This window comes from Salmo salar, chromosome 17 (genome assembly GCF_965601325.2).
Source record: "Salmo salar chromosome 17, fSalSal1, whole genome shotgun sequence".
Lineage (NCBI taxonomy): Eukaryota > Metazoa > Chordata > Actinopteri > Salmoniformes > Salmonidae > Salmo > Salmo salar.
The window spans coordinates 17,611,290-17,620,749 of NC_138307.1; the positions used below are offsets into that span (position 1 = coordinate 17,611,290).

At 40.4% G+C, this 9,460-nt stretch overlaps 1 long non-coding RNA gene across 1 annotated transcript; it reads left to right on the plus strand.

The window, feature by feature from the left end:
* The first annotated feature begins 2,589 nt into the window (after nt 1-2,589).
* On the plus strand, nt 2,590-6,222 carry LOC123728172 (uncharacterized). Its single transcript, XR_006760019.2, has 2 exons — nt 2,590-2,769; nt 3,061-6,222. It is a non-coding gene; the product is annotated as an uncharacterized LOC123728172 (long non-coding RNA).
* The last annotated feature ends 3,238 nt before the right edge of the window (nt 6,223-9,460 follow it).

Below are 9,460 nucleotides of genomic sequence, written 5' to 3' on the forward strand. Positions count from 1 at the left end.
CATGTCTGTGGCCACAACACCACCACATCATCATCATCATCACTATATCATCACCAACTGTAAAACTAAATGGTGCCTATCTCTCCCCTTAGTTTGGGACTGTGGACTGTCCCGTAATTCTAACCCTGACACGGTGTCATGTCCACAGGCTCTGGGGTGACCCTTCGGGTACAGGACACCTGGGCCACACTTGGGTCACCTGTGCCACACCTGGAGGGCCTCAGTAGGGACGTTGTTAACACCTGACCTCACCTTGAGGGCCTCAGCAGGGACGTTGTTAACACCTGGCCTTACACACCCCCTCCCCCGAGGTAGATACTCCTAACCACTGATATAAGGGTATCAAAAACACTGACCTGTGTTTCTGGTTCAAGATAAAACACCGTTATAGAATTGTAAAGAACGTAGAGACTGGTACTTACCCAGCATAGTACATGCCTCCTGCACCAGACGCAGAGTTATGACATCATCGTATATCTCGTAAGTCATGAACGTGTCCTGGACCTCTGCCAGGGTCCTGAAGAGATAGAGAGAATTGGCATACTCATGTCCTGAATCATTTCAAATTGACATCAACAGTTGCTTAGTACACAAAACACCAGACCTCAGTTTCTCCCATGTTTCTTCACCAAATTTCTCAATGACCAGAGATTTCAGACAGGTGTTTATGAATCCGTACTGCGAACACAAACAGCGAAGAAGAAGAGAGCGATATGAGATATCATAGTTGTCAAAAGCAAAACTAGAAGGACTTGATGTTAAAATCTACAAAAAGACATCTTGGTACTCACCATCTCTCTGTCCTCGTCCTACTGGTTTGTACTCTCTATGTACAGAACCCCTAACTCCTCTCTCTCTCTCACACACACACACACACACACACACACACACATGCACACACACGATGGAATTACTCTGCCACCATATGGTGAGAATAAGACATTGCAGGGCATCCAGTCCCATCTTCTTGTTGCATGAATCCTGTCTTCAATTATTTTATTATTCTCAATGTGTATTCTTTCTCTTGGTTGATGATCAAATCAGTGGAGGCTGCTGAGGGGAGGACGGCTCATAATAATGTCTTGAACGGAGTGAATGGAATGACATCAAACACATGGAAACCACACGTTTGATGTATTTGATGCCATTCTGCCTATTCCGCTCCAGCAATTACCACGAGTCTGTCTTTCCCAATTAAGGTGCCACCAACCTCCTGTGGTTACAATATATACTGAGTGTACAAAACATTACATAAAATGATAAAGTGAATCCAGGTGAAAGCCATGTTCTTTTATTGATGTAATCTGTTAAATCCACTTCAATCAGTGTAGATGAAGGGGAGGAGACAGGTTAAAGAAGGGGTTTTAAGCCTTGAGATAATTGAGACATTGATTGTGCATGTGTGCCATTCAGAGGGTGGATGGGCCAGACAAAAGATTTAAGTGCCTTTGAACGGGAAATGGTAGTAGGTGCCAGGCACACCGGTTTGTGTCAAGAACTGCAACGCTGCTGGGTTTTTTATGCTCAACAGTTTACCATCTGTATCAAACATGGTCCACTACCGGAAGGACATCCAGCCAACTTAACCCAACTGTGGGAAGTATGGAGTCAACATGGGCCAGCATCCATGTAGAACGCTTTGGACACCTTGTAGAGTCCATACCCTGACAAATTGAGGCTGTTCTGAAGGCAAAAGGGGCTACAACTCAATAGTAGGAATGTGTTCCTAATGTTTTGTAGGTCTGTATGTCAGTAGTATAGAACACACAGTTGCCTGAACTTGTATTGGTTGGAATTCCTTGTGCATGGTCCTGAAATAGTGTCCAGGTCAATGTTGCAGGCTGCATGTGAGATTAAGGGTTAACAGCCTCATAGGAATTTGGTCTATTTTAAGGTAATAACGCATTTCAGTCTTTGGATGCAAAAGGAAGCTATTTTATTTTTCTAATATATAATTACTTGACATAGTCTGCAAAAACCATAAACAGTTGTAAAGTTTAGATGTCTGTCTTTTCAGAGCGTTTTCATGACGGAACACAAACTAGGCCCTGCATTTTGTAGTGGTAATTTAACCTACACTGTTGTGTTTTGAATCCCAGCGCTTTCAAATAAACAATTATGATTGCGCTGCCTATGCTTTCCCACGAGCTATAAATTCTGTTGTTCCCCCAATAAAATGTTACAAGTGTCACAACACATCACGCGTAACACAAGACAAGACACTAAATTGTAAAAACTGATACTTCCTGGTATGCTTTCCAAAAAACACATGGCTCCCTAAAATAAAGTGTGAACTGACGCAAAGTTACTTTGATCATTGCTGTAAAAGGTGGATTTGCTCAGGATCATGTTCAGTTTGTCGGAAATTTCCAGACCCGTTCATGTTCATGTTCATGTTCAGTTTGTCGGAAATTTCCAGACCCCTCAAGGAGGGTCAAATGTCAAGACGATTTGGAATCAAACAAACATTGATTTGGCGTGAACTATCACGTGAACTACTTTTTTTTAACTAACTTAAAATTGCCTCTGACATTACGTCACAGCAATTTTTATTTTACAATGGTCATAACAATTGGCAGTAGTTTCTGTTAATCTTTAATTCAATGTACTTTTCCAAAAGAAAACCCCTCCAACAGTAAAGTGCTTATATGCGGTGTGTAACCAGACAGTAGAGAAATCATTCCCAGACCATCTCTGGTGTAACTTCAGGAAGAGAAGAATCAATAGCCTACAGCTGAATCAAGTGCAGCATTGCCAAAGGAGGAGCACGTAAGACCTTGAACGTTTATTTATTTAAATACAGAGTTTTTACGATCGACAACCAATCACAGCCATTCTCAACGCTTTTTGTGTTATGTGGGTTTTGTAATCAGCGTGAGTCATTTCACATGGAGGGCAATGAAATGACAATGGTGTAACTGATAAGGTAGAGATACTAAAACACAGCGAAAATACAGTTTAGAGCATGTAGGCTTTTCAGTTGTAATACGAGTAACACTTCAACAACAGCGGAATATACAGTATAAACTCATACTATATTTACGGTCTTGTTCTACACAGGGATGTTGTGTGAAAGCGCACTCTGGGGCATGGGTCACCATGAAGACTTGGTGAGAGAACTCACTCTTCCTCACGCCTCTCTATCAGAGCCATCATCAGAAAACAACAGAGACTGGGGTAGTTTCTACCCGCATCTCTCCAAATGCGCCAACATCGAGGATGATGGCAGGGAAAATATGGAAAACCATACAAGGAAAGAGGCGGTGAAACAAAGATCGGCTCATCAAGAAAAGGGACTGGTCCCAGGAAACCAAGTAGTGAGGAATATGGCATCACCCCATTCTACAGAGCGGTTTGGACCAACAGGGAGAGGGAAGTCATCAGGAGCCGGACGGACACTGGTACTGTGTCAGACGTCATCTCCAAGCCTCTCGCAGAGTCGCACTAAAAACGATGTGGTGTAAAGCCCGCCTCTTCATTTTCCATGGACATATTTAACAGTGGCTTATGGAACAATGTTATTTATTTTGTATGTCATTTCACTATCCTTCATAACCTGTGCTTTTTCGCTGACACGGGTGCCAGTTGTACGGTGTTTCCTCCGACACATTGGTGTTGCTGGTTTTCGGCGAGCAGTGTGTCAAGTATCAGTGTGGCTTGGCAGGGTCGTGTTTCGGAGGACGCATGACTCTCGACCTTCGCCTCTCCGTAGTCGGTACGGGAGTTGCAGAGATGCGACAAGACTGTAACTACCATTTGGATATCACGAAATTGTGGAGAAAAAGGGGTAAAAAGTACAAACAAAAATGATAATGACCTGTGCTTGATATCCTGTTCAACCCTTCCTGTGAATTAAATAGCCCTATAGGCCTATTGCTTATTGCATTTGTTTGATTGAAGGATGACTAAATGTGCAGTGTTTATACATTGTTCTTTCAACTATGTATTATTGATGGAGACGAAGCCAGACTTAACATTCACCATCACTGGCACACTGTAACAGGATCGCGTGGAATGAATCCTGTACTCTATTCTGTGTTGATGTTATTAACAAATAGGGATAGAATAGGCTTGCACTTGTTTCTTATCATTATTCCTTTCCATTCAATCTAGGTCCATTCCAGATAGTGAATATAGATATTTAGGTCCATGAATTATCTATCTAGGTCTATGAAAATACTATAGATGTTAGTTACCATAACTGCCCTCAGATCCAGGAAGCACTTACGAGAGTAACATTTAGTTGTACATTTATGTTCAGTCATTTTTCTTAGAAACAGAACACCATATTTTGCAAAAATGTTCTCTGTTTTATTTCATTTGAAAGTAGCTGCTGTCACTCCACCAGAACGCAAGTCTAGACTATTCAATGATTAATACCATTCATATGGGCACAACATACAGAGCCTTCAGAAACTATTCATAGCCCTTGACTTATTCCACATTTTGTTGTATTTGTATTTATTAGGGATCCCCATTAGCTGCTGTACTTTTAAGGGCCAGCCGTGCTGCCCTGTTCTGAGCCAACTGTCATTTTCCCAAGTCCCTCTTTGTGGCACCTGGCCACACTACTGAACAGTAGTCTAGTTGCGACAAAACTAGGGCGTGGAGTACTTGCCTTGTTGATAGTGTTGTTAAGAAGGCAGAGCAGTGCTTTATTATGGACAGACTTCTCCCCATCTTAGCTACTGTTGTATCAATATGTTTGACCGTGACAGTTTACACTCCATGGTTACTCCAAGCAGTTTAGTCACCTCAACTTGATACATTTCCACATTATTTTTACAAGACGCAGTTGAGGTTTAGGGTTTAGTGAATGATTTGTCCCAAATACAATGCTTTTAGTTTTAGAAATATTTAGGACTAGCTTATTCCTTGCTACCTATTTCGAAACTAACTGCAGCTCTTTGTTAAGTGTTGCAGTCATTTCAGTCGCTGTAGTAGCTGACGTGTATAGTGTTGAGTCATCCGCATACATAGACACATTGGCCTTACTTAAAGCCAGTGGCATGTCGTTAGTAAAGATTGAAAAATGGCAGGGGCCAAAACAGCTAGAATTCCTGATTCTACCTGGATTACGCTTGAGAGGCTTCCATTAAAGAACACCCTCTGTGTTCTGTTAGACAAGTAACTAACTCTTTATCCACATTATAGCAGGGGGTGTAAAGCCATAACACATACACTTTTCCAGCAGCAGACTCAAAAGCTGAACTGAAGTCTAACAAGACAGCCCCCACAATCATTTTATCATCAATTTCTCTCAGCCAATCATCAGTCATCTGTGTAAGTGCAGTGCTTGTTTGAGTGTCCTTTCCTATAAGCGTGCTGAAAGTCTGTTGTCAATTACAGCCTGAATTCAAAATTGATTAAATATTTTTTTAAATCCTCACCCATCTACACACAATACCCCATAATGACAAAGTGAAAGCATGTTTTTAGAAATTCTTGCAAATGTGTTGAATCTTAAGTACAGAAATATCTAATTTACGTAAGTATTCACAACCTTGAGTCACCTTTGGCAGTGATTACAGCTGTGAGTCTTTCTGGGTAAGTGTCTAATAGCTTTACATACCTGGATTGTACAGTATTTTCCCATTATTCTTTTAAAAATTCTTCAAGCTCTGTCAAGTTGGTTGTTGATCATTGTTAGACAGCCATTTTCAAGTCTTGCCATAGATTTTCAAGACGATTTTAAGTCAAAACTGTAATTAGGCCACTTAGGAACATTCAATGTCATCTTGGTAAGCAACTCCAGCGTATATTTGGCCTTGTGTTTTAGGTTATTGTCCTGCTGAAAGGTGAATTTGTCTCCCAGTGTCTGTTGGAAAGCAGACTGAACCAGATTTTCCTATAGGATTTTGCTTGTGCTTAGCTCTATTCCGTTTCTTTTTATCCTAAAAAACTCCCTAGTCCTTGCCGATGACAAGCATACCCATAAAACCATGCTTGAAAATATGAAGATAATAGAAAGTGATGTGTTGTGTTGGATTTGCCCAAACATAACGCTTTGTATTCAAGACAAAGTTAATGTATTTGCCACATTTTTTGCAGTTGTACTTTTTTGCCTTATTGCAAACAGGATGCATGTTTTGGAATATTTTTATTCTGTAATGGCTTCCATCTTTTCACTCTGTCATTTAGGTTAGTAGTGTAGAGTAACTACAATGTTATTGATCCATTCTCAGATTTCTCCTATCACAGCCATTAAACTCTGTAACTATTTTAATGTCACCATTAGCCTCATGGTTAGATCCCTGAGAGATTTCTTTCCTCTCTGGCAACTGAGTTAGAAAGGAGGCCTGTATATTTGCAGTGACTGGGTGTATTGATACAGCATCTAAAGTGTAATTAATAACTTCACCATGCTCAAAGGGATATTCAATGTCTGCTTTTTTAACATTTTTACCCATCTACCAATATGTCAAATCAAATCAAGCTTTATTTATACAGCACATTTCAGACATGGAATGAAACACAAAGTGCTTTACAGGGAAAAAATAATGACACCCAACTGAACAACCCTAAGGAAAAGCAAAGTTAAAAATATATTTTTTAAATATGTCCACAGTTTTGCCCTCCTCAGGTTCTCTGGCAGGCTATTCCAGAGGCTGGGGGCATAATAACTAAAGGCTGTCTCTCCATGTGTCTTAGTCCTAGGATTTGGGATAGTTGAAAGGCCAGTGCCAGAGGACCTGAGCGACCTACTGGGTAAATAACTTAAAAGTATGTCTGACATGTATTGGGGTGCACAACCGTGGATTGATTTAAAAACCAATGGAAGAATCTTAAAATGTATTCTAAAACTCACAGGCAGCCAGTGCAGAGACCTTAAAACCGGTGTAATGTGTTCTCGCCGTCTGGTCTTTGTCAGTACCCATGCTGCAGCATTCTGTATGTTTTGCAGTTGACCAATGGCTTTTTTGGGTAGACCAGACAGGAGAGCATTACAGTAGTCAAGTCTGCTTGTAATAAAAGCATGGATGAATCTCTATATCAGAGAGAAATGGATGCAACTTGGCAATGCTCCTCAGATGGTAAAAATGAATTTTGGTCACATTCCAAATGTGTGATTAGAAATTTAGTTCAGAATCTAAAATAACACCTAGGTTTTTTACCTGATGTTTTCTCTTTATTGCCCATGAATTAAAATGTGCGGCTAGACTCTCTCTTTGTGCTTTGGCTCCAACAATAAGTACCTTGATCTTATGATGATTTAGCTGGAGGAAGTTGTGAGTCATCCAAGTATTTAAATCACTAATACAGTCTAATAATTTATCCTTGGAGCTAAAATCCTTTGGTGACACACAAATGCAAAGTTGTGTATCGTCTGCGTAGCAGTGGAAATCAATACTGTGCGTTCTGATAATGCTGCCAAGGGGTAAGATATATAAACTGAACAGTACCGGACCCAAAATTGAACCATGTGGAACGCACATGTGATATGTATTTTCTCTGAGTTATGTTACAAAAAACACTTGACTGGTTAAATAGGTCCTAAAACAATTTAGAACTGGACCGGAGAAGCCAACCCACCTCTCCAGAATGGAAAGATGGAGATTTGCCCAAAAATTGCTAAGAGCTGAATAATAGATTACTTTTCTTCAGAAAGGGTTTCACCATAGCAGTTTTTAGTGCAGTGGGGAAAGTGCCTATGAACAGAGAGTGATTAACTATAGCTTGCACTTCTTTAGATATGCAATTGAAAACGGTTGTGAAGAAGATGGCGGGGATAGGATCGAGAAGGTAGGTAGAAGACTTAAGTTGTGATATCACTTTCCTGAGCATGTCTGTGTCAACCAGGGAAAATAAATCCATAGTGCCTTTGCGTGGTAGGCTAGGGCACATATCATCAAACTTCTAATCAGGTCTTGCTTGACTGATACCCAGCCTAATGTTACCTAATCTTATCTCTGAAATACGCTGCAAACTCATTACATTTAGATGTGGAGGAAAGTTCAAATAGGTTTGCGGGGGTAGGATTCATCAGGCCATCATTGGTCAAGAAGAGTGCACTCAAATTATTCTGATTAATAGTGATGAAGTTCGAAAAATGCCCCCGGTTGGCATTTCTAATTGCCTTGTTATATATACCAAGTTGTTCTCTCAGAATATCATAATGGACCTGCCACTTTGAGTTTCTCCACTTCCGCTCTGCCTTTCTGCAATTTCTCTTTAAATGATTGGTTTCCTCTTTCATTGATGCCACTGGAGCTATGGAGTCAATGGTTGCCCTTAATTTGCTATTAAAGTTATAAACAAAATAATAACAAGAGGAAGGCAGAATAGGTGGTGGAGTATTGTTCATACACTGCAGCAAGTTAAGATAGCATTTCTTAATAATGCGTTCAGTATTAACCTGTGCTATGGGCAACAAGGTAGCAAGAAATAGAAAGTGGTGATCAGATAAAGCAATGCAGGATATGTCAATAGAAAGCCCCTTAGTAATAACCAGGTCCAGACAATGGCCGCGGTTATGGGTGGGCCCAGTAACATGTTGGATAAAGTCCATAGAGCTTAAAAGATGAATAAATTGAATGGCCTCTCTTTGTCAACATGAATATTAAAATCGCCCAACACTATGATTTTATCATAGTTCTCAAGACCAAGAGACAATAGTTCAGATAAATCAGTAAAGAAAGTGGGGCAGTGCTTTGGTGGCCTATTGAGTCTTATGGCCAGCACTGGTGGCTGACATTTAAACAGTATAGCATGATGCTCAAAAAAACCAAAGTCGCAAAACGAAAAGTCCTTACAGCTGAGAGCATTACTGAAAATAGAGTCTGTCCCCCCTCCACTTTTCCCTTTTCTGATAGAGCATGAAAAGCTGTCGTCCGGGGGGAGACTTCAATAAGAGCAGCACTACAGTCTGATGACAGCCATGTTTCAGTGAGTAACATGCAATCAACTTTACGCTCAGTAATTAGGTCATTCACAAGAAAGGTTTTACTTGTGATTGCTCTAACAATTAAAAGCGCCATATTCAATGCCATCTGCCCCGAGGTGACCAATGAAATAAAAACCAAATTATTAACATTACAACCACGTTTTATCAGAATGGTAGGAGATAACAGTTTGAATAAACTCATTAGAAGGTGGAGTTAAAGGAACATCAATTAGGTTACTCACAATAACCATAGTGCCTTTTCTGCAGGAGTTGATATGATTTCCAAGTCCTCTGTTGCTTATTCTGACAGGGAGAACTGGAACATTACCAAAACAGTTTGCGATGTTACTGGAAAAAAAGAGATATTCCTGTCATTGCAAAGTTTCTTCATGTACTCATTCAGGGCAAAGAGTAAACTGAAACGTTCCGAAACCCTTTAGTAGCACGGGAGGGGGCCAGAGATAATTAATCTATTCCCTGTTCTAGCGAGGGTGTTTAAACATTTTGTAGTCCTCACTCAGTTCCTCAGATCGCTTAAAACAAAGGTCGTTAAAAACCTACGTGAGTGACGAGGGT